Below are 22157 nucleotides of genomic sequence, written 5' to 3'. Positions count from 1 at the left end.
TATTCAATTACTCAATTATAAGATAATCAATAAAATACTCGTTTACTAAAATAATTGTTTGCAACAGCCCAAATTTTAAGGCCACACTGTTTTCTGGTTTGACATGATGGGGAAGTCAAAAGAAATCAGTCAAGACATGAGGAAGAGAACTGTGCAGCTGAACAGGTCTGGTTCATCCTTGGGGACAATTTACTGATGCTTCAAGATGCTGCGTTCATTTGTTGAAACAACTGTAGAAACCTGATGAGACTGTCTAGTCATCAAACTACTCAGGGAGGAGATGAGTTTTGTGTCCCAAATATGAATGTGTTTTGGTCCAAAATGTGCAGATTGACCCCAGATGCTGCTGAAGCTGGTAAGACATTGTGTCATTATTCACAAACTGTCCTGTAGCAACATAGGCCACTCTGTGAAGGAAGAAACCTTTACTTCACTAGAAACATAAAAAGACAGATTGTAGTTTGCAAATGCAATGATACAGATCTTCCTTTATGGAGACATGTCCTGTGGTCTGATGAAACTAAAGCAGAACCTTTTGGGCATAATGACCATTGTTACATTTGGAGGAAAAACGGGGATGCTTGTGCCATCCTAACTGTGAAGAATGGAAGTGCTGTGGGGTGGGGTTTTGCTGCAGGAGGAACTGGTGCACTTCATAAAATAACCTAGGTCATAAGGAAAGAACATGATATGGAAATATTGAAGCAACATCTAAGGCCATCAACCAGGAAGTAATAGTGAGGATACAGATTGGTGTAACTCTAAGCATCCAGTCAATGTGGCTTAAGGACAACAGTCAATGTTTAGGAGTGGCCACTACAAATCTATGAAGTTGTATGCAGATCTAAAGTGTGGAAGTGAGATTGCCTACAAAACTGATTGAGTAGAAAGCTTTAAAATGCATATTTCCTCGGACACTGGTACCAAAGGGCTCAGTGATTAGTCCTATTCTTTTTACTATACTTCCAATTGGAAAAATCAATAGGCAGCACATGATAAACTTCCAGTAATGCTGGTGATACTCAGCTATTTTAAATTCTGAGATATTGTTTTTGGATCTGAACCTCTGAAATAGAAACTGCTTCATCAATCACTTGACTTAAATTGGTCTCCAATGATAAAGTCAATAGTCTTTGTGTTAGTTTAGATCAGGATATGTCATCTAAATCCCATATTAAACAAGTATTTAGGATTTTCTTTTTTCATCTCTGGAATATTGTCAACATTAGAAATTAGGTTATCCTGAGTTATTTCTGTTGTTACAATGCTATAGGCTTAGGCTACTCTGGAAGGCAAACTAACCCCATTTTCCTCACTTTCTTCTTCTACTCTCCAATTTACATTATTTGCAGTTACACTGTTAAATTTTTGTCTTGTCTCAGTTATTTGTCTTTCCATAGAAGCTACAACTGGTCTGTCATTCAGTTTGACTGTGATTCCTTCCTGGAGGACCTGAGATGATGCTGCCATCGACTAATCATTCTCTTTCTCCTGCTATTAACTTTTCACTTTCATGAACATCAAAAATAATCCTAGATCAGTGAATCTGTTTTTTCTTGTGAATTCTGCTCTGTCTTCACAAACCCCACAAACAGTGAGCACACTATATAAAGGTAGGGAGGACAGTGAGTTGCAAAAACTCATAAATACATAAATATAACTGACACTTGTAGTTTTTGCTCCAGTTTTTAAAGATATTATACAACTTACTGTATAAGGCAATAATATATTATTATTATCATTAAGGGTTTGTTTGGTAGATTTGCTTGCAGTGTTTTGTTCATCTGTTTTTGTGTTGAATAAAAATTAAAAGTTTGATTAAAATATTACACAAAAGTAAGAATTCCTGCTTTTGCGAAAGAACAACTTCCCATAGGGAGCATTGAACACAAACAGAAAAGAGCTGAACTTCCCATCACTAGTTCCAAAAATGGAAGTGGCACAAATCAGATTTCTTTTTCTTTTTTTTGGTGAAAAGATCAGAATTGAGTAGTTGAGAGTGCAGTGAAAATGTCAAATTTAGGAAGCATTTGCCTGCTGTGTGACCGCAGCCTTAGTTTCTGTCTGCTTTTCCTTGGTATTTTTGCCTCTAGTGTCGCTTTGACACCTTTTTTCCTTTTGACTTTACCTCTGCCTTGTGATTTGGATACCTCTTCCATTCCTGACTTATTTCCTGGGTGTGAACCTTTGGCTTGTTATTATATCTATTGACTCTTGGTCAATGGTAAATTGACTTCAGCCTGTCTAGTTCGTTATTAAACTTTTTACATTTATTAAATTGAATTCAGTCTCAATATCTTTATGTTTGATGAAGGATGCAACAAACAAAGTTTCTTGGCATATTGCAGAAACCATATGGAAATCACAAAATGTACCCATCTACAATATCTCCCCTTTTTAATTTTTACTTCTTTTAGAATATCTTGGGATACATTTCTTCCTCTTACCACCTGTAATGTATGGTGGTAATGCATGATTATTTTCATGTATTGCCACCTGCACTTCACTTCCTGTTGATTTAAAGTCTGTAACCAGTTTTAGTATGTTTAAGAAGCAAACAAAACTCTGGTTATGTCAAAAACAGAACTGTACCCACTTTTGATGTTTCATGTTTCACTGTTTGTTCGATTATTACTTTAACTTTTAGAGGGTTTTTTTTTTAAAGCCCATCTAGGGACAAGTACTGCGAATTAGCTGTTGCTATTGCACTATGACGTAAACATGGGACTGCAGTTTGTTCAGTTTGTCTATGTCGCTGTATGTCTGTCCCTACCAAATAAACCAATTAAATTAAAATAAAAAATTTAGTGTCAAGATTAAACCATCCACTATGAACAGCTCTGATTTTTGTCATTATGTAACTCATGCTCTGAAGACAGTGGAGATGATTTCATCTGAGCAAAAAGACAAAACAGAATCTCAGAGTAAAATGGAGAGCTGAGAAAATACTGATGGATGTCACAGTCCCTCTCTCTTTCTCTCTCATCACTCCACCCAATAAGACCCCAATTCCGTCAAAGATGTACGTCACAAACTATGTGGAAAGGATTTTTTTGCTTCTGACTGTTCGCCCACTGACTATTATGATTCAACACAGCCCTTGGAGCCAGTAAGAAAAGAGATGAGGAGGAAAAACTGAGACGAGAGGAGCAGAGCGTAGGCTTAACCTCCCTGTCTTCGTATCTGAGGAGAGATCAGCTCTGCAGTTCTCCTTTCCTTGAAAAAAAGACCCAGGGTTTGTGCATGCCTGTAAAGCCTACAATAGACAGACAGAAAGGAACAGCTCAGTAGTGGGATGTGTGAAGGAGGTGGGGACGGAAACAACCAGCTGACTGTGAAAGAAGGATGAATCATATTTTCAGCACTCATCTCCTCTTGTCATGGTCCCCACAAATTGTGTAGCCTGATTATTTTACACTGAATGTCTTAGACAATAAAACACTCTCTCATGCACTTCTGTGTATAAGGGCGAGAAAGAATCGAGGTGTAAACCTGCTTACTGTAAGTGAATGGATATGCATGTATCAGTTTGTGTAAAATTGAGAAAAAATACACTACAAAATGAATTTAGATATGGCTAATATAATGGTGATAATGCCATAAGTGTTATGTTGCAGTGGTATAATTGATCTGTCAATTTCTGCTGGTAGAGCCAATCTATAATAACTAGTTTTCTTATCTCAACTTGAAGATGTCAACTTTCCGCCATTAAGAGGTGGAGTTTCAATGCTTTCTTGTTGCTGCCTATAAGAAATAAATTCATGATTCATATTGTTTCAATACAGGTTATGCAGGTCTATTTTCCCCTTTTATTGCCTATATATTTTTTTTCTTTTAATTTTCTAAATGCTCTGATGCCTCACAAGGCTTTCTTAACACAAAAAAAAAACATTTGTGTACAATCATTGAGGAGGAGACATCAGGCATAGAGACAGCACAGAGGTTTTTATTTTAATCAGGAGAAAGGCCAGAAATGCCCACTGTAAATGTCATTTCTCTAGTTTGTGGTTCAACCACAGGCAGTTATTACTGCTCCTTTTTATAGGCACAATCTTGCTATGAGTCATGTGTTCAGCAGTCTCAGGTTGGTAAAACACCCCACAGGAGACAGGATTGCTAAAGCAATGTCAATACCAGCTAATGTTGCTTATGAATGCTAAGATTATTGTCAGGTTTTTTGTTTATAATCTCTGATAATGAGCTGGGGAGTGTGGTTATGGAGAGGGATGTCTGAAGTTTCCCCTTGGAATGTTGCCCTGTGGCTTCACCACTGATAACGTAATTATACATGCATGGATGGATGGATGAAAGAGATCCTTCATTATTCTATAGGCTGAAGATGGGGGAGTGGTGTACTCATCTGGTGTGTTTGCTCATTAATCAGTCTGTAAAACGACATTGATTGGAACAACATGCATTGTACATTATGTTTGAAACGATAAATCAAACCAACTCTTAGTGGTGATCAAACAGCAGAATCCCAGTGGGTTATTAGATCGCGTAGCAGACAGGAAAAGATCTACTGATGCAGTTTGGTATCCAGTCAGATACAGATTCCATTTATGCCCCGCAGATTAGAGCCGGGTGAAAAACAATAATGAACTCTATCATAATAGACGTTTGATCAAAATTATGAAACTATATTCATCCTATGTTAGTTTAATAATTTCACTGAACTCTGATCCCGAACCGCACTTCATTTTGGGGGATGTAGGCAGAGGGTAGAGTCTAGGGAAATCTCTGCCTCCAACATATTCAGGCATGCTCCTCAGAGGTCCATGCAGACTCAAAGCGGCAGCCAATAGTGTCAAGTAGCATTGCATCTATGTATTTCAACTTCCCAAGCTGAAATTTTCTTTTATACTGTCGACAAATGCTTTGGAGTAATGTTCCACATAAAAAGTCTCTGAATCCGTAAATCCATGAAAACTGAAGCACACAGAGAGGTGTACATACTACACAAAAGACGGTTTATATGTTTGTTGCCATTTATTTCACAACAAATACATGCACCTTTTTAGGGGAGAATTTTACCATACTTGAAAACAAGCTTTATTACTTTCATTCTTCAGTTAAGCACAACATCATAAAATGTGTGACTAAAGTAAATATTAATGCTTGCTGAAAATCGGTTGACTATAAGCAACTGAAGACATCCTGACGAGGTTGTTTCATGTCAATGTATGAGTAAATGTAGTCCATGTTCACTCACCGTGTTTAAATCCCCATCATTATAGATTGGGTGCAAGTTGGAAGGGACTGACATCTCCCTCTAACAGGTCTCATATTACCACCAGTTATCTAGGAAAACACAAACAAGATAGAAAAGAAACTGGCATTAGATTGAATTAGAAGTCATATCATTAAATGATTTTTCTAGGGAGATTCTTGACTGCATCCATCCATCCATTCATCTATCAAGCCAGCCAGTTTTCCTGTTTCTTCACCATTAGTACACCGAGTACAAGAATGATTAACAACACTAAGACCTTCTTTTGTCTCTGATTGGTTATTTTTGACCGTGAGTGGTGCATTTTTGCCTATTGCTTTAGTAGCTCAGGGAGGAAGTATAAGGTAGATTATCTGTCTCATAACATACTTTCACAACATAGTGACAGTTAACAAATATGTAAAAACACAGATTTTTGAATAAAAGTTAAAAAATCTTGTAGCTTATTGTAGCTATAAGATATTTCATGTTTATTACTTACTAATCCATTTGTAACATCGGTGAAAAAGAAATAGGGTCTTGATTTTGGATCAATCATGATCAAATTTAATCTAGTAAAGAATTCATTACTTTTATTAATATGCCATTAGCAGTTATCAAATTCTTATGATTTACTTTCCACTGCTGTTTCACAAGAGGTGGAAGTGTTAGACAAGACCAGTTTTGTTCAATAAGGCAGCATCTTCATCATTAGACTTTTTATTGGGTACAATTAGAAATAAAGTCTGGATCTATTTTTAATTTAAATAAACAAAACAAAGTCATAAGTGAGTACAGCATGATAACCAAAATACTGCAAATATACACAGCAAATCCAGCAAGCCCAACTTAACTCTGTCAGATTTGATTGACTTTCACACTTTTAATGTGTCTATATGGGTATATAATATGAACTCTACTTCATAAGAGTTTTTTTTAAATAATACTAAATAGATAAACATTTTTTTGTTTTGAACTTTTAGAAATTATTTGGAAAATAAACATTTAATAAAGAGACAACAATTTTCTGAAATGCATTTATTTCAAAACATGCACCATAATTAGAAAACATGTAACATTTAATAATGTACACTTTCATGTTTTACATGTTGCTTTCATTCAAATATTGCTCATCAAAAGGTTTGACATGTCAGCTGGTCAATGCAAAAAACAGTTCGCATAATACATTTTTCTTAAATACAATATGCATGAAGTTGTTCAAAGTACAAGGTGGAGAAAGTAATGCATGCTGTTCATGTAATAAGATATTGTATTTATTTATTTATTTTTTTAGCACAAGTAGATCACTGGATATTACAGTACAGAACAGGCCAACCTGGTATTCAGTACCATGATTTCTTACCCAGTTTGTGTTTCTGTTGAATATCTAATAAGAGACAGGGCCTCTCTGCACTTCTTCAAAGAGCTGTTCATTCACTAACAGATTGTCTTCGGGTTGTCGGGCGGGGACATCAACGTGCTCCTCATAGGTACTGTGTTGGACAATCTTGAGTCTCCAAGTAAGACAGCCAGTGTTGGTCTCTGGATCATAAACAAAAAAACATAATGAAAAATTTAATAAAGGAATACATTTTTATCACAACTCTAAGTAACAACAAGCCTCCATTACAGAGATGTTGAATTTCAGAGATGTTAAGACTTACATAACCATTTTCTGAGCATGAATCGTGGGAGAAGCGTTGAGTGGATTAACGACTGGCGATTCATCCTCAACCAAACTGGCCTTAATATCTAGAAAAAAGGCAATTAAGAATAAAAACTTAATGCAAAATCCATATGAGAAAGTACAACAACTGGAATAATGACAAATAGCATAAATTATTTGTGGTATCAGTGCAGAATATGCTTTCAACATGAAAAAGCATTTTGCAGTTTTTCAAAGAAAAAACTCAGGATCAGAAAGGTTGATAAATCTGACCAATGTTCATGTAAATATTCAAGATCTTGAAAAAACATAATCCAAGTTATTACAGATCTGTTTAAGTTAGTCAAGAGTTTGTGTTACGGCCCCTGGCCTCTTGAGGCTGTGCAGGCTCTTTTTTTTTCTATTATGCAGGATCAGCTGTGCGGGCACAGCTTTCTGATTGGCTGCCTAGAAGCTGCAGGAGAGCAGCCACCCCATTGGAGCAGCAAAGCCAATCAGACGTTGATGAGACCCGCCTGCATCATATAAAAGACGTCCGAGTTCATTCCTCCAGTGGGGCAGCTAGCAGGAAAAGGTTGTGTACAGCTGACCCCCACCTTTCGTGTTTTGTGACTGTTTGTGGACAGTTTGAGCAATTTTGTTCTTGTTTCTTTTGTTATGTAGTGAATCTGCTTTAGATACACTTTGAACAAGCTAGAGGCTTGTGTTTGGGAGGTTTTTGGTGCTCCCCTTTGTTCTTTCTTTTTGGTTGTTTTGAGTTACTTTAGACTGATGTGTTTGCACATCTTGTTATTTAATTTGCACTCAGTGTTTTCTGCGTTTGTTGGTTCTTTACTTTTGTTTAATTGGCTTAAGTTGTATTGTGTTTTGGTTTTGTGAAAACCATCTTTTGTAATAAATCATTCTTTCATTCCACTTTTATCTCTGGACACATTTTATGTTACCGCCCCTGGACCCCTAGACCTAAGGGGGCGTAACAGTTTGACTCATTGTTCACCTGCTCAATTTTTTTTCCAACACTAAAGGTATACCCCACAAACAATGAATTTCGGCATGCTAAATTAAATATCCTATCACCGAGCAATGTGGCGAACGTGACGTCTATCAAACAGGTTGGTCTCAACTCCAAATAACAGCAGTATAAACCATCTCAGAAAAAAATATACAAAAAAAATAAATAAATACTTACCAAGCATGGTGAACAACCCAGACATGTGGAAAGCAAATAGTTCTGAAATGACTTGGCTTCTGTTGCTTTGCTTTGGTGGGAACCTGAGATTCTGGGGGCGGAGTCAGTGAATTAACTCTTTTAGTATTATAGCCGCTTTAAGAGTTAAGAATTCAAGAGTTATTAATTCCATTTTAGCACCTCCAGATTTGATACAGAAACACTTTGTTTTAACACTCGATTTTAACTACTTATATTATACACCCCAGAGTTACATAGACAAAATATGACTGTCATGAAATGCAATGTTTATGATATCAAAAAGAACTTCTCATCTTCATAGAAATGCTTTGGTTTAATCTTGGTATGGAGGAACGTGAAAAAAATTGGCATGGCCAAATAGGTCATCTCATTAATTTACCTGCCATTGCTCTTTTAAATGGAACATAATTCAGTCAGAAGAGCAGTTTGTTCCTAGAACTCCACTTCAGCACTGCTGAGCTACATAAACATGAACACACATTGTTTCAGGACATAAACTAATTATTCATGAAATGCTACATGAGCCATCTTTAGAGCCGCCTCGTGGACCTGTTTTATTGTAGAAATTAAACTCTTAAATTCAAGTAGCTATTTAAAAACTTCTGTTCTCATAATAAACAAACAATAAGATCTATGCAGATAAATTGTCTTTTTGAACAACAATTCTCTATAGAGACTTAAAATATAACAGAGAGATAATCAAACATTTTCTCTTAGATATGCTTTAAGTAACATAATATGTGCTCCAGGATGTTGAGTCTGTACAGTTTTCTGACTTTGGTGTAAAACTTCTCTGTATGTTTCACATACAAGAAAATATTTTGTTTCTTTGCTGAACTGCTTTTTACATTCTGCAGGATAATTTGTTCCAGCAGGAAGGATTTGATGTAAGTCTAAAATGGCATATTTGTGATGACAGACCTCTACTGTCCAAGTAAAGTAAGAAAAAATAAAACTTTTATGTTTTCATTAACCTAAGCAGAATTGATAATTACATTTTGTAATTAATCAATAAAATGTGTCTTCGTTAGTAAATTATGTTATTGAAATACGTTGACTTTTAATAATATTCATCATTATTGCATATAACAGTAGTGAGCATTTTTTATTTATTTTTTCTCCCCTCCAGGGGGTGTTTTTGTGGGCTCTAGTGTCCCTTTTATGAAAGTAGGCTGACAGGAAAGGGAGAAGGAAAGGGGGGAAGACATGCGATAAATGTCGCCGGGTCTGTGAATCGAACTCACGACGGCCACGGTGAGAACTCGAGGCCTCCAAACGTGGGTCACGCTACCACAGCACGCCCAGTAGTGAGCATTTTGAGAGGCTACATTAGCTGGTTGCGCTAATGTAAAGTTGTTTAGATTAAATTTACAAGACTAGCCCAGTTTGTAGGCCTTTCTCTTTCAATGACTCAGTAAACATATAAAAACATGTTGGAACTCTTTGGATCTGGGTTCAGTTGTGAAATATGAGACATAAATTAGAGTTAGAAGGATTTTTTAAATGTACACTATTTGGGCTTTTGTATTTTTTGGAAACAATACACAGCAAATTAGCAAATTCAAAAGTGCTAAATGTTTCTGTGTTAATATACTTTGTGCAAAAGCAGAGTTAATTTTATGCTAATAGAGTCGTTGTGAGCATTTGGATATTGTGTATGTTTTTCTGTTAATTTAGTCCCTGTGTTGTCGTGCACACCCCTGATTGAGCCCAGCTGTGTCCTGTTCCCCTGATTATCCCTCGTGTATTAAAAAAAAATAAGATTAGCCCTTAGTCTTGCCTGTATTTTAAAGACAGGAAAATAGATTTTTTTTCCCTCCAATTTTAATCCAGCAAATTATAAGATACTTTATTAGTCTAATTTACCCTTTGTGTGTTTTATTGAGAAACTTAACTGACCTAACAACACATGGTGGGGGAACAAAGTACTCTAAAGAAGACGTGCTATCCCAATGCAGATGTCTGTATCGGGATATGAAGTGAAAAAAGTGGCTCAGGGAACACCCTAGTTTTGGTAAAGTTAGGAATCAGTATTTAAAAAATGCTTAAATTGCTTGGAATATTTACTTACAATATCTGTAAAGCTTGATTTGAAACCAGTCATTAAATAATAAAAAAATGAGTATGTTAATAACTGTAAGTTTTGGAGAATAGACTGGTACTTTTTTTAAATGACACACTTCAGTTGATCTCACAATTTCTCTAATATAGCAGGTCTTTTCCTGGGGTGGCAGTAAATGAAAGAGGGACATGGAAAATCTCTTAGGATGAACTTTCCTCTCACTGTGCAGAAAAGAGACGTAACATTTTCCTTCAAAACAGCATAATTTTATAACTGCAATCAGTGTCCAAACATTTCAAGGCAAAATATGCCATCTGTCTCAGTTCAGCCTTGACTGGTAATGTATACCTTTCTCCTTACTTTAAATGTAGCAATAGAAACTGAAAGCTCATCACCTAGCTATAAAACTCTAAAACCTGCACCCTACTTCTGTTGTTGTGCTGCCGGCAACAACCTGGTTCCCACATGGGGGGTGAGACCAGCTGAGGCTTTGCAGCACAGACAAGCAGAGGAACGAACCTTAATGTATACTGTCATTTCTAACTGCTCTCTTTCTCAGACCATTATACAACCAAAATAACAGCACATATGCTGCCTTTAATTTGAGTCCTAAATGAAGATAATCATGAGGAAAATGGCATCATCAGTTAACACATCCCCAAGCCTCTGCCATCTTATGTTCTAAATGTCATTAGAACAGTGGTCCTCAATGATGTTGGAGGCTACAAAGGCCCCAGAGGCCCTGTACAATGCCCTAGTCCGGACTAGAGTGTTCCAGAAATTATGGGTTCTGTGTAATACTTTGGGCATATAACTTGTACAGGAATACTGGAAAGACAGTGTCAACTATTTCCATTCCATCCTAACTTTATAGCAGCCTACCTTAAATTGTTGCCATATTGATCGTTGGCACATGATGTCAAACACTTCATAAAGTGGCCCACACCGCTATGACGTGCAACCTATGCACCTGTTAACTCCTGTGAAGATTGCAAAAAAAAAAAAAAAAAGACACTTCTAAAGCCTAATATTGTATTTATTTAGATGGTTTCATTGTAAAAATGATCATAGGTTGCTGAGTGGTCAGCTGCACAAACAAGCAAAGATGCAAAAGAACTTGTAATTTTATCATAAACCTTTTGAAAAATAAAGAGGATGGCGATGAATAGCAGCCATCAATCATACAGACTGGCAGCCCTCAGCTTATACACGGATTTGCAGCAAACACCTTTTACAAGGTAAGAAGGTTAATGTTCATATTTCTTAAGTGAGATTAATAAGATGCAATCATTAGTAGGCATGGAGAAATTGATCCATCATCAGGTAGCCTTCCATGTACAGAGAAAACTGGTACGCATTTAGACTTTTGCACACTTTAAGTCTGCTCCTAAGAGGAAACAAAGTTTATGACATTCTGATATAAATTATGTGGCATGAATTGAAGTCAGCAATTTGATCAAATCAACAAATACAGCAGGAGAGAGAAGAGATGGTCTGCTTCTGAGCCAACTATTTTCAAGTTTTGCAAACTCAGCTGACTATGAGGCCTGACCAGGTGTGCTACTTTCACATACAAACTAGCTTGACTTGAACAAGTAGAAGCCAAGTGCTGGCAGAAATACCTCTGGAAAACAAGTGCGGTCGCTCTGATCAGTTCACCCTCCCCTCACTTCCGAAGTCTGCTTTGGAGCATCAAGGTGTTCAGGTTACTTAGTTTTAGAATCATTACATTGAAGCCAATAGCTTGTGTTAAAACAAGATTTCTGTAAGTTTCCAACTTCTGTCCATGGTTAGTTCAAAATAGAAAAGACCAAAAACTACCTGTGCTTAAAACCTTGATTTCTTTACAGAAAGAATGTGTTACATTCTGTCACACATGAGGTCCAGAACCGGCAGTCTGAAGTTCCCAGATAACAGCATACCACCATCCAACTTTTTTACCTGTTGTATCAGAGCTAACTTCTGTCACTGCCCAGCTAAAATGATGGAGAGTAATATATACACCCTCTGATGCCTAAATATGCCTAAAATGAGTTGCAGACGAAGCATTTTCTGCACCCAGTAGCAACAGCATCCACAGAGTCAGCTATAAGATGAGCTATGATATTTCAGGAATCAGATGGCCCTATCTAAAAAAACACCCTTAAAAGGTAAGAAAGCTTCAAAGGCTACTTTACAAATACATAAAGCCAGAAGTGAGATATTTCAAGTTGTTGTTTCACAAATGCACTGAAATGTAAATGTTATGCAAGGCAGGGTATAACAAGAATTACCTATATTGCGAACTGTTCACGACGCAACCGGTCGTAATAATGCTCAAATAATTTGTTTTAGTAGGAATCACCATGTATATACGACTCACCAAGATTAGAAAGATATTATCTGAATCTATTTGGACATATTCATCAGGAAAGTGTGTTCTGTGTGTCTCACACATAACTGCACATATTTTAATTAAACATTGCTGAATATAGACCTTTACATTTTATAGCAATACAACTCCCCTCCTTGTTTATTCTTTTAAATTTTGATTGTTCTTCTTATTGAGGGTTTTTTTCCATACTGCTAACCCTTGCTATTAAATAATACCCCAAAACCACCTTTATTTGTTTTCATGGCATGTTACTGTGAATACAATGCATCATGGTATATACTAAGGCGGATATGATATTTTGTGTAAATGGGAGTTAAATGATATATTTGTTCTTGTGTTGTTTTACATTGCTGTATTAAGATGTATGAAGAGTTCACAACAGAGTATCAGAAAGCTGTTCAAACAGTGAAGAAAAAAGTAATATTAATTTAACTGTCATGAAAAATGTGACTTTAGTGGAATACTTGGTCAGTTTATTAAGTTTTTAACAGCATTTCATAGTAAGAGATGTATTTTAATCAATGTAAGTTAATGCAGAATATTTAGAGCTACTTGATCTATTTCTTAATATTAAAAAAAAGCAGTTTGAACTGCTTTGTTGCTGAAAAATTGCTACGCAAATAAAACTTCTGTTTCTTAAAAAGAGAATTCATTAATCAGCAATACATTTCCTTGTTTTCACAGAAAGTATCATGAGACAATATGTGAGGTCAGGCAGACCACAATCCTTCGGAATCCTTTAACAGTGTTCAGTCTCGGCACCTAACAAAATTTATAGGCCGGAAGACGGATTAGAAACCAACCTAAGCCTGGCTAATTACTCTCCTCGGGTGCTTTTGGAGAACTCACCACCTGAGCACCAAACAGGCATCTGCAGCATGCCAAACTCCAGAAGGAAGTTGAATAGCTATTTACAGATGGTTGTGGCCCCCTGCCCTGCAGATACTGGAGGTCCACTGTTCTGAGCTGTTTTACATCTGTGAAACTTTTTTTTTTCACTAAATAATTTGAGTTAATTTAGAGATTGCTTTATGATTTTCAGCTGTTTAATATTCTCAGCTAGAAATAGTCTGTATCAGCGCAACACAGGGCTCTGGTCTGGAACCAGTCTCCTTCAGAGAGGTTGGACACTCTTACACTCTGGAGTTGCCTCTGGTGAGTGGCGCTAGGCAGGAGTGGGCATACTTGTTGTCCCCGATTTTAGTGCCTGTACATTGGCGTTCACCCAGGTGAACAAGAGGGTAGCCTCCCTCCACCTATAAGTGGGGGGACGGGTTCTGACTGTTGCTTGTGCTTCCGCCCAAGCAGCAGTTTAAATTACCCACCCTTTTTAGAGTCCTTGGAGGGGGTACTGGAGAGTGCCCCTTCTCTCTCCAGTAGACCCTTCTCTCTCCAGTGGACAGCCTTATTATGTTGGGGGGCTTCAATGCTCACATGGGCAATGACAGTGAGATCTGGAGGGGCGTGGTTTGGAGTAATGGCCCCCATGAGCTGAACCTTAGTGGTGTTCTATTAATGGACTTCTGTGCTTGTCATAGATTGTCCATAACGAACACCATGTTCAGGCATAAGGGAGTCCATATGTGCACTTGGTACCAGGACACCCTAGGCTGTAGTTCGATTATAAACTTTGTTGTCATCACGTCGGATTTGGGACTGCATGTCTTGGACAAAGAGAGGTGAACAGTTGTCCACTGACCACTGCCTGTTGGTGAGTTGGCTCCGGTGGTGGTGAAGGCTGCGGGTCAGACCTGGTTGGTCCAAATGTATTGTGAGGATCTGCTGTTGCTGAAATGGCAGAGTCTACCATGAGACAGGGCTTTAATTCTCACCTCTGGGAGAACTTTGAATACATTAAGTGGGGCATTGAGTGGACCATGTTCCAGCCCTCCATTGTCAAGGTGGCTTATCGGAGCTGTGGCCAGTAGGTTGTCGGTGCCTGTCACAGCGGCAACCCTCGAACCCGATGGTGGACACCTCCAGTGAGGGACGCTGTCAGACTGAAGATGGAGACCTATTGGACCTTTTTGGCCTGTGGGACCTCAGAAGCAGCTAATGGGTACTGGCAGTCCAAGCGGCATGCGTCTTTGGGATACTGCAATCCCACCAACATGCCTTCCATCAAGGAAGTGGAGACTGGGTACTCTGGGTCAAGCTTTCCAATCTCTGGTGATAAAGTCGCCAAGGTGATTAAAGAGCTCCTCGGTGGCAAAGCCACAAGGGTGATTTTATCAGTTTTGTCATCTATGGAAAAGATAAAACTGAATAGACTTTAAGTCAGATGTTGAGAAACAGAGGGATGCTCTAGGCTTTGTTGGTTTTACACAGAAGCATAGCACGTTGCATGAGAATCAAAGGCTAATCATGAGTAGACAAAACAAAGTGTACGAGTTCTGCACACACATCCTCCTTCTGCTGAAATTTCTTCTGAATAAATGTTGAAAGAAACATTTAGACTAGAATCTGGGCCCAAAGAACAGGCATTAGTACTTTGCCTGTTTGTGTTAATTGAGCAGACTTCAAACAGCTCCTTGTGTCAGTTTTACTACTTGTTTTAACTCAACCAATTGAACAGTGAAGATAATTTTAGTATCTCCACAGATAACACTTAAACCAAACAAACTTATAAAATATTGGGAAATAAGTATTTGATGTATCACTGATTTTTCAAGTTATCCCACTTACAAAGAATGGAGAGGTTTGCAATTTTTATTGTGGGTACACTTCAACTGTGAGAGACACAATGTAAAAAATAATCCAGAAAACCACATTATACAATTTTTAAATACTTGACTTGCATTTTATTGCATGAAATTGTCATGATGTGGTGTGGCGGTGGACCCAAATGCAGCAGGCAGTAGACGTAGAAATAAATGGATGTTTTAATGAAGAAAATTAACCAACAAAAAATCCAAAATTCAAGGGTACAAGAAAATCCAAAAACAAAACAAACTGGAAACACGAGGGAACAACAGGTCATCCAGGGAGGGAACCATGGGTAGTGACAATCAGGGTGACAAGACGGACTGGCGAGTTGTGACTGGGATAAAGAGCTTAAATACTGGGAGTAAATGGAACAATGGCCTAACTCAGGGGTGTCCAAAGTCGGTCCTTGCAGGGCCATCCTGCATTTTATAGTTCTCTCACTAGTAGTACTAACAACATTTTCAGCATGTTAGTGTTCTTCTTAGGTCTTCCAATGAGCCATCACTTGACCCAGGTGCGTTAAACCAGGGAGAGAACTAAAACATGCAGGATGCCGGCCCTCAAGGACTGACTTTGGGACCCCTGGCCTAGCTAGAGGAGAAAAGTGATTGCAGGTGTGAGTAATTGGCACAGGAGCTGGCTGAGGGGCGGGGAGAAGGTGGCGCAGAGAAACTAAGGAGATCTGCTGGGAACACAAATGGAAGAAAACAGGGAACTAAAAAATACTACTAATACAAAAGACACTAAGAGTAAGGAAAACCTGATGAACTAGGAGAGAAAGATATGAGGGAAACCAAAACCAAACATAAATTGAAACAAGGCTGATCTAACAACAATAAGAACTAAGGAACATAGATCTAGAGAAACTAAGAGATCTAAACAAAGAAATAACCTAACTAGAATTATTAAAGAAAGCCTAACCAAACCTAAAGAGACAAAATAAGAATTAGTTCACTACGGGGGAAGCTAGAATGACTTAAGAAAAAACCTAACTTGAATTACTAAAGGAAGATATACATACGTAGACTAGGACATGGAAGAATAACTGAACCTAGGGTGATGAAATTAAGAAATAAACATTACTAGAAACACTGCAGGGAGGCTGAAATATAATAACTAGAAGGATAAAATAGAATTAAACTATAGTCATTAAAGAAGGTTTGACATGGACTCAGACAAACAAGGACAAAACCTAAGGTAACTAAAAAATAAACCTAGAAACACTATAAAGGACTGAAAATAAGGAAAGCAATAAGACAATTCTTATTTCACTAAATACCTCAAATAATAATATCAAAAGAACCATGAAAGGCTAAACTAAAGTGAACTAAAACATGAAGCTAAATAAAATGAGAAGCAAAACCAACCCAAAACCCAGAGTCCTGACAGAAATAAATATTTCATCACCTAGAATCCGACAAGAAGTCCGGCTCTTAAAGATCTGTTAGTTCATCTAGTTACTCTTTACTAAAATCTGAATAATCTTTTTTTGCAAGTAAGCTCTGTAAATTGGACCTTAAGGGTGCTATCTTTTGCTAGTGTGTAAATTGTGACATTTTTATGTGAATTTGTTTAATTCTACAATATTTGGCCTAAAACAGTCTTTGTGCTGCCCTCTGCTACTGCAGCTGAATTTTCCTACTATAGTTGGTTGATGTCTATGTTGCATGGTGAGCACTGATTTATATGGATTTTCAGCTCTGCACATGCATGGTTTATTTACAATGTGGACACAGAGTAGATTGTGTCTCCTCTCTGTATCCACATTGCACATATGTGCAGAGCTGAAAATCCATATCGATCAATGTTTCTCAATGTCTCCTCTCTGCTCTGGCTGCAGGGGGGGATTACTAAACGATGACTGTGAGACCTTTTCTAGTGCTTTGGAATGGGGTTAGGGCTCACTGCCTGCAGACAGTTGCTGCAGAGTGATTGCTGCTTTCACATTGGTGTTGCCAAAGTTCTGAATAGCAGAAGAAAGATTTGTCATTAGTTATTTTTGGAAAACAGTCGCTAGAGGAGTCTGAAAAGTTGCTAAATATGACTGCATTGGTCGTTTCTCAATATGCGTACATGTCCATGCTTGTGTATTTGTGAAACCTCATCAATGGTGGCCCAAGTACTGTTTAAGTAGGCAAAGCCTGCATGTGTTATTCCTCTGCCCATTTTAGCGATGAAGCACCAATGCATCTTTCTGTGGACTTGACCCAGCAAGATATCCCACAATGCATTGCACCACCAGCAGCGGTAAGAGTAAGTAGGAAATGCAGCGCTCTTTTACACTATTAATTTGTCACACAAAAAGAAGTTTTAAGATGTCTTTAGGGAAGAAAGTAGACTTCATGGCTTCATGTATCCACTCAGTTCATCCAGAATGTTCATTCTTTAAAATGTGATTTGGAGTTTTTGGAGCAGCAAAGCTCCACTGACAGGGTGAGGCAGCTACAGACTGCACCAGACAACAAGATATAACATTTTTCTCAGTAAATTTAGATATTTTTAGTTAAATATTTTGTTACTTTAATTTGCTATTTAGCAATTTTTGAGCAAGTAAATTTATACTAGTAAAAATATTTTAAAACGGCTCCCCTTCATGATCAGAGAACTTTCACTTTTCCTTGAATAGAAAAATTACGCAATTCTATAAGATTGTCTTTTCATGTATGAGTGTGAGTTGTATTATTTTTTATTGCTTTATTCAGGGAGGTCTGCAGAGCAGGAAAAGAGCTTTCCAAAAGCTCCTAGAGATTCTCTTCAACTTCATGTCCTTCCATTCTCTTCCTCATCTTCTTTTAAAAAAAATAATTATGGTATAACTGACTGTAAATTATGTAAAATGAATTTCCAGATTGTGCATATTCTTTTTAGATGTCTGTCTGTTTCGATTAACACTGTTGGTTGTTTATATTTAGTTTTGATATAATGGTATATGCAGTTTTCAATGTTTTGTTTTGTACCTCACAGGATGCCATAGCCAATAAGGGCAGGACTTATAAAAGTTGGCAAACTTTTGAATATAATAAAAATTCAACATTTTTATTTTACAGCTCTTATTTGAATTTAGGTTTTATTTTTACTTGATTTTTTTCAATGAGAAGCTCTTCTCTCTTACTGCAGAAAAGACAGCTATGAATCACTTGAAATATTTTTCTGCTTTTTATACATGATTATTTTTGGATTCTCATATTGCTCCAGTCACTTTAATTCTCTTACCTCATGCTCAGTTTGTTCCACTGCCTCGGCCCCAGCTAGGGCTTTAGTGTTTTCCAGTGCATTTATGGACGCCTGCGTTACATCCACAACTGACTGACTGTAGACTTCTCATATGGTGCATATACTCTACATCTAAGCTACCTTTCTGAATATTTTTTCCGTCCCTGAATGCATGCTGCCATTTTCTACTGTCACTACCTGCTGGTCTAAGAGGAGTGAATGCTGCAAGTCAATGACTCAATGCAATCTGCTGGGTTTCCTTGGAAATACACTATTTAAACTACTTTGAATAATTAACCTAGCTATACTGTTTGATAACTAACAAATCTTGCTACACTGAATATTAAAAAAATGAGAGAAAATAGAAAGTTAAAAGTGGAAAACAGGAAAATAATGCTGAGAAGGTGGAGTTCAGTTCTCATGTGGTCCAGATGCAAATACAGTACTTAAATCACCTTATCTTGAAGTCTCACAAATCACAAACTTGGTTTTAAATCTATTCCAGGTTTGAAAAGTCTAGATGTTGCAGTTTTTTAACTAGAGTAGATGAAAGACACTGAAGTTGGTGAAAATAGTTTTCCCCAATTGGAAGCTGCAATCATAAACCAACTTCAGCTTTGTGTCTCTTAGCATAACATCCTCATCTGGGACATCTGTGGACCGTAAGAAATGGTGCAAATCATCCTTTGTGTCTCTCGTTTAGACTCCACCACTGCTACTGGCTTTTCAGAACGTGTATAAAAAGCCTTTTCCCCCCAAAGGAATGCAAGATTTTCTAAAAGTTTCTCGGGATCTCCAGAAAGCAAGTTGGGATGGCTTTTTTCCCTCCTTGTCCCCTTACGGGCTCTGTAGTTTTTTGTTATTCTAAAAATTCATTTTTACAAAAAAACATGTCTGTTTCTATGTTGTAGATATCTGATGTTACCTGATGATAGTGATAAAATAAAATTAGTTTGTTAATCAGTGTTTAGCAGTTATTGTAAAATAATCATTCAATTATGTAGCAACAACTCTGACCAAATGCAGGTTTTTAATAACTTAAATATGAAATAATGGTCTTAACTTTTCCTACCTATTATTATTTGTCAGTTCAGACAGTAAATATAGTGTGACAAAGGGGGCAAATATTAGACTATCATGATTTTACTGGTAACAATCAGAAAAAGTAATATGAGGTGGTAAATTACTATTTTTAATATTAATAAGATTTTTATAATCAATAATAAAAACTTCAAATAATTAATTTGAAGGTGCTGTACTTGTAATTGACACTTCTCAGTTGCTTATGTGTACTTAATATCTGTCAAATATTTTTTTTTCAAACGTTGATTTTTATCAACTCTCATCTCTGCTTCACTCTCATCAGTCTACTTCTAACATCAGCATGTGAAAAATTCAGTCCTTTCTGTTGAACTAACATCAATACAGTATAGGTTTGATCTGAGGATTATTTTTTAAATTAACTGATTAATAATTGAATAGTAATTAGCAGGTGCTTTATAGATTTTTTTATTTTATTTTTTTCACAGAATGTGAAACAAGTGAAGCTTTAACTGTCACTTGAGGAATTCTGGGGAGTAAGAAGAACTTTTTTCTGCAAATGACCTTTTTGACTCTGTGTACTCCAGTTAACTATTAATCAATTACTGAATAAGTTGAATTATTTAAATGATCACTCATTATTTTTCCAAAATGTTACTCAAGTAAATGTAACTGAGTAAATGCAACCATCTTCAATGAGTAGAGGTGGTTAGAGGTGAGCAGTTAACAATTAGTGAACAGGATAAGGAGGAAGGAGTGAACATATGAATAAAAATCTTCACAGGAAACTACTCATAGCACATGTCTGCTCATATCAGAGTGGGAAATGAGAAAGAGATTACGCTCACACTTCCCTCTGAGCCATGCTCTCCTCTATGAGCTCACAACTTGTCAGTGGAGCAGAAGATGCTTGTTCCTCTGTACATGCAGGCAGCTCTGATGACATCACAGCAGCCTGTCAGCTGGAGGAGGCAGCAGCAGCATCAGGAGCAGGACCAGGTTCCACCTCTCCATCCAGCTGCGCAGGTGCACTCTGTTTCAGGTGCCATGATTTCCACTGGAGGAAACCCCTCCAGTGGAAATCTGTCACGTCACCCACACATTTCAATCCAAGAAGATGAAAACAATAACCCAGGAGTCATATCTACAGAGATTCTTGAAAAATCCTCCGGATCCTAACCAGCCCCCTCACCACATCTGTGATCACCATCACCTCCACCGAAAAATCAGTCTGCAGATGAGCCATTAAACTTTCCCTCCCATCATGAGGAACGGCGCACTGCGTGGGCGCACAGCTAAACATAGATTTTTTTTTTTATTATTCTCGAGGATTCGCTTGAGGATCTTTCTCGTCATTTTAGTGTGAAGCATTAGTGAGCAGATGAGAGAGAGAGGCGCAGAAACAGACAGCTGTGGAGGCGCACAGCAGAGCACCGGCCGGAGCTTTCATGAACGCCAGCGCAGGTGAATCGGAAGCATAAGGCCGTTAATGATGGCTGTCACATTCCATCAGCGGAGCTCCGTGTGGGCAATGCGAGTCAGGGGGCGCCGAGACAGGCTGGAGAACCGCACCGCACCGCATGTGTCTGAGAAGAGAGCTTCCAGCTTACCTCCGCAGCTCCTCACACACCGCCGCCTGAACGAGAGAACACCGGCTGATAAATCCAAAAGCTTCTCTGATTCCGGAGACCAGGAAGCGAGAACAGCCACTGTCGGTTCGTGTGCGTGCGTGTGTGTCAGAGTGAGCGGGAATGTGCGGGCACAGGAGGCGCAAGCCTGCGGTCCGCCATCTGCGGCAGCATATCAAGCGCATACAGCCAGAACTGCACCGGAAAACAGAAGGATGGGCTCCAAAAATAAAAGACCGACAAGGGGCAGGAGGAGAGAAAGAAAGAAAATTTAAGCATACGTCATACCGTCACTCAGCTGTAGTCAGCTAATGGTACCTTTGGCTTTGCATCAGAAAAATATTTAAGGATTTTTTTTAGTAATGCATTAGTCAAAATTCTACATAGCTTGTTTTTAAAACGGAACTTTATTTACAAGACTCCACACCAAACCCTAACCCTCTGCTGAAAAGCACTAACGTCCAAAACCCCAGAGATCTCGAACTAATTAAACCTGTCGTTAAGTGATGTTTTGATTAATATTTCACTTTTATTGTGGAAGAAAAACAGAAGCAGTGTCTTGCTAACGTCATAAGATTTACTCAAATTCAGAGGAAAGAACATTCCTTGTAAGATCTGATAATGAAAATTAATTCATTTAGCGAGGATGTGAGTTTTACAAGATAGCATCCAAAAATGACTTAGCTGGCGGAAAACTATATAACACTTTTCATCCAATGAAGGTTCAAAACAGGAAATCAGACATTTAACCACTACAGACACACAATGAAATGATCAAATGAAATAGTTTCTGGTAGAAAAGAAATAATAAATTAAAAGTTAGATAAATCAATTGTTTGCAAAAAAAATTAGGACTGTGGACTGGAGGGAGGCAGGCCCTGAGAAAAATAAATATACTTGAAGCCAGACTAATCATCAATATACTTTGGGTTTTTTAAGGATTATTTAACTTGAAGCATGCTATGTTGAAACAACTAATCCAGTGCTTAATGTATTTAAATAGTAATTAAATTGTAGAAAATCACAATTTAAAATGTACCAAGTGTAC

General features: G+C 37.7%; 1 protein-coding gene across 3 annotated transcripts in view; it reads right to left on the bottom strand.

Annotated features, from left to right (window-relative positions):
• LOC102232746 (disks large-associated protein 1-like) overlaps positions 1-21284 on the bottom strand; it is a 95081-nt gene extending 73797 nt beyond the window's left edge. For all 3 annotated transcript variants that reach the window (XM_023335520.1, XM_023335521.1, XM_023335522.1), the window contains exons 1-2: positions 21092-21284; positions 5213-5301 (exon numbers count right to left, since the gene is read on the bottom strand). The gene's annotated coding sequence lies outside the window, so the exon portion shown is untranslated. The remainder of the gene's footprint in view (positions 1-5212; positions 5302-21091) is intronic.
• Between the last annotated feature and the right edge of the window lie 873 nt (positions 21285-22157).

Source organism: Xiphophorus maculatus, chromosome 6 (assembly GCF_002775205.1).
Source record: "Xiphophorus maculatus strain JP 163 A chromosome 6, X_maculatus-5.0-male, whole genome shotgun sequence".
Lineage (NCBI taxonomy): Eukaryota > Metazoa > Chordata > Actinopteri > Cyprinodontiformes > Poeciliidae > Xiphophorus > Xiphophorus maculatus.
The sequence above is the reverse complement of the archived record's forward strand: the minus strand, read 5'-3'. Positions and strand labels throughout refer to the sequence as shown.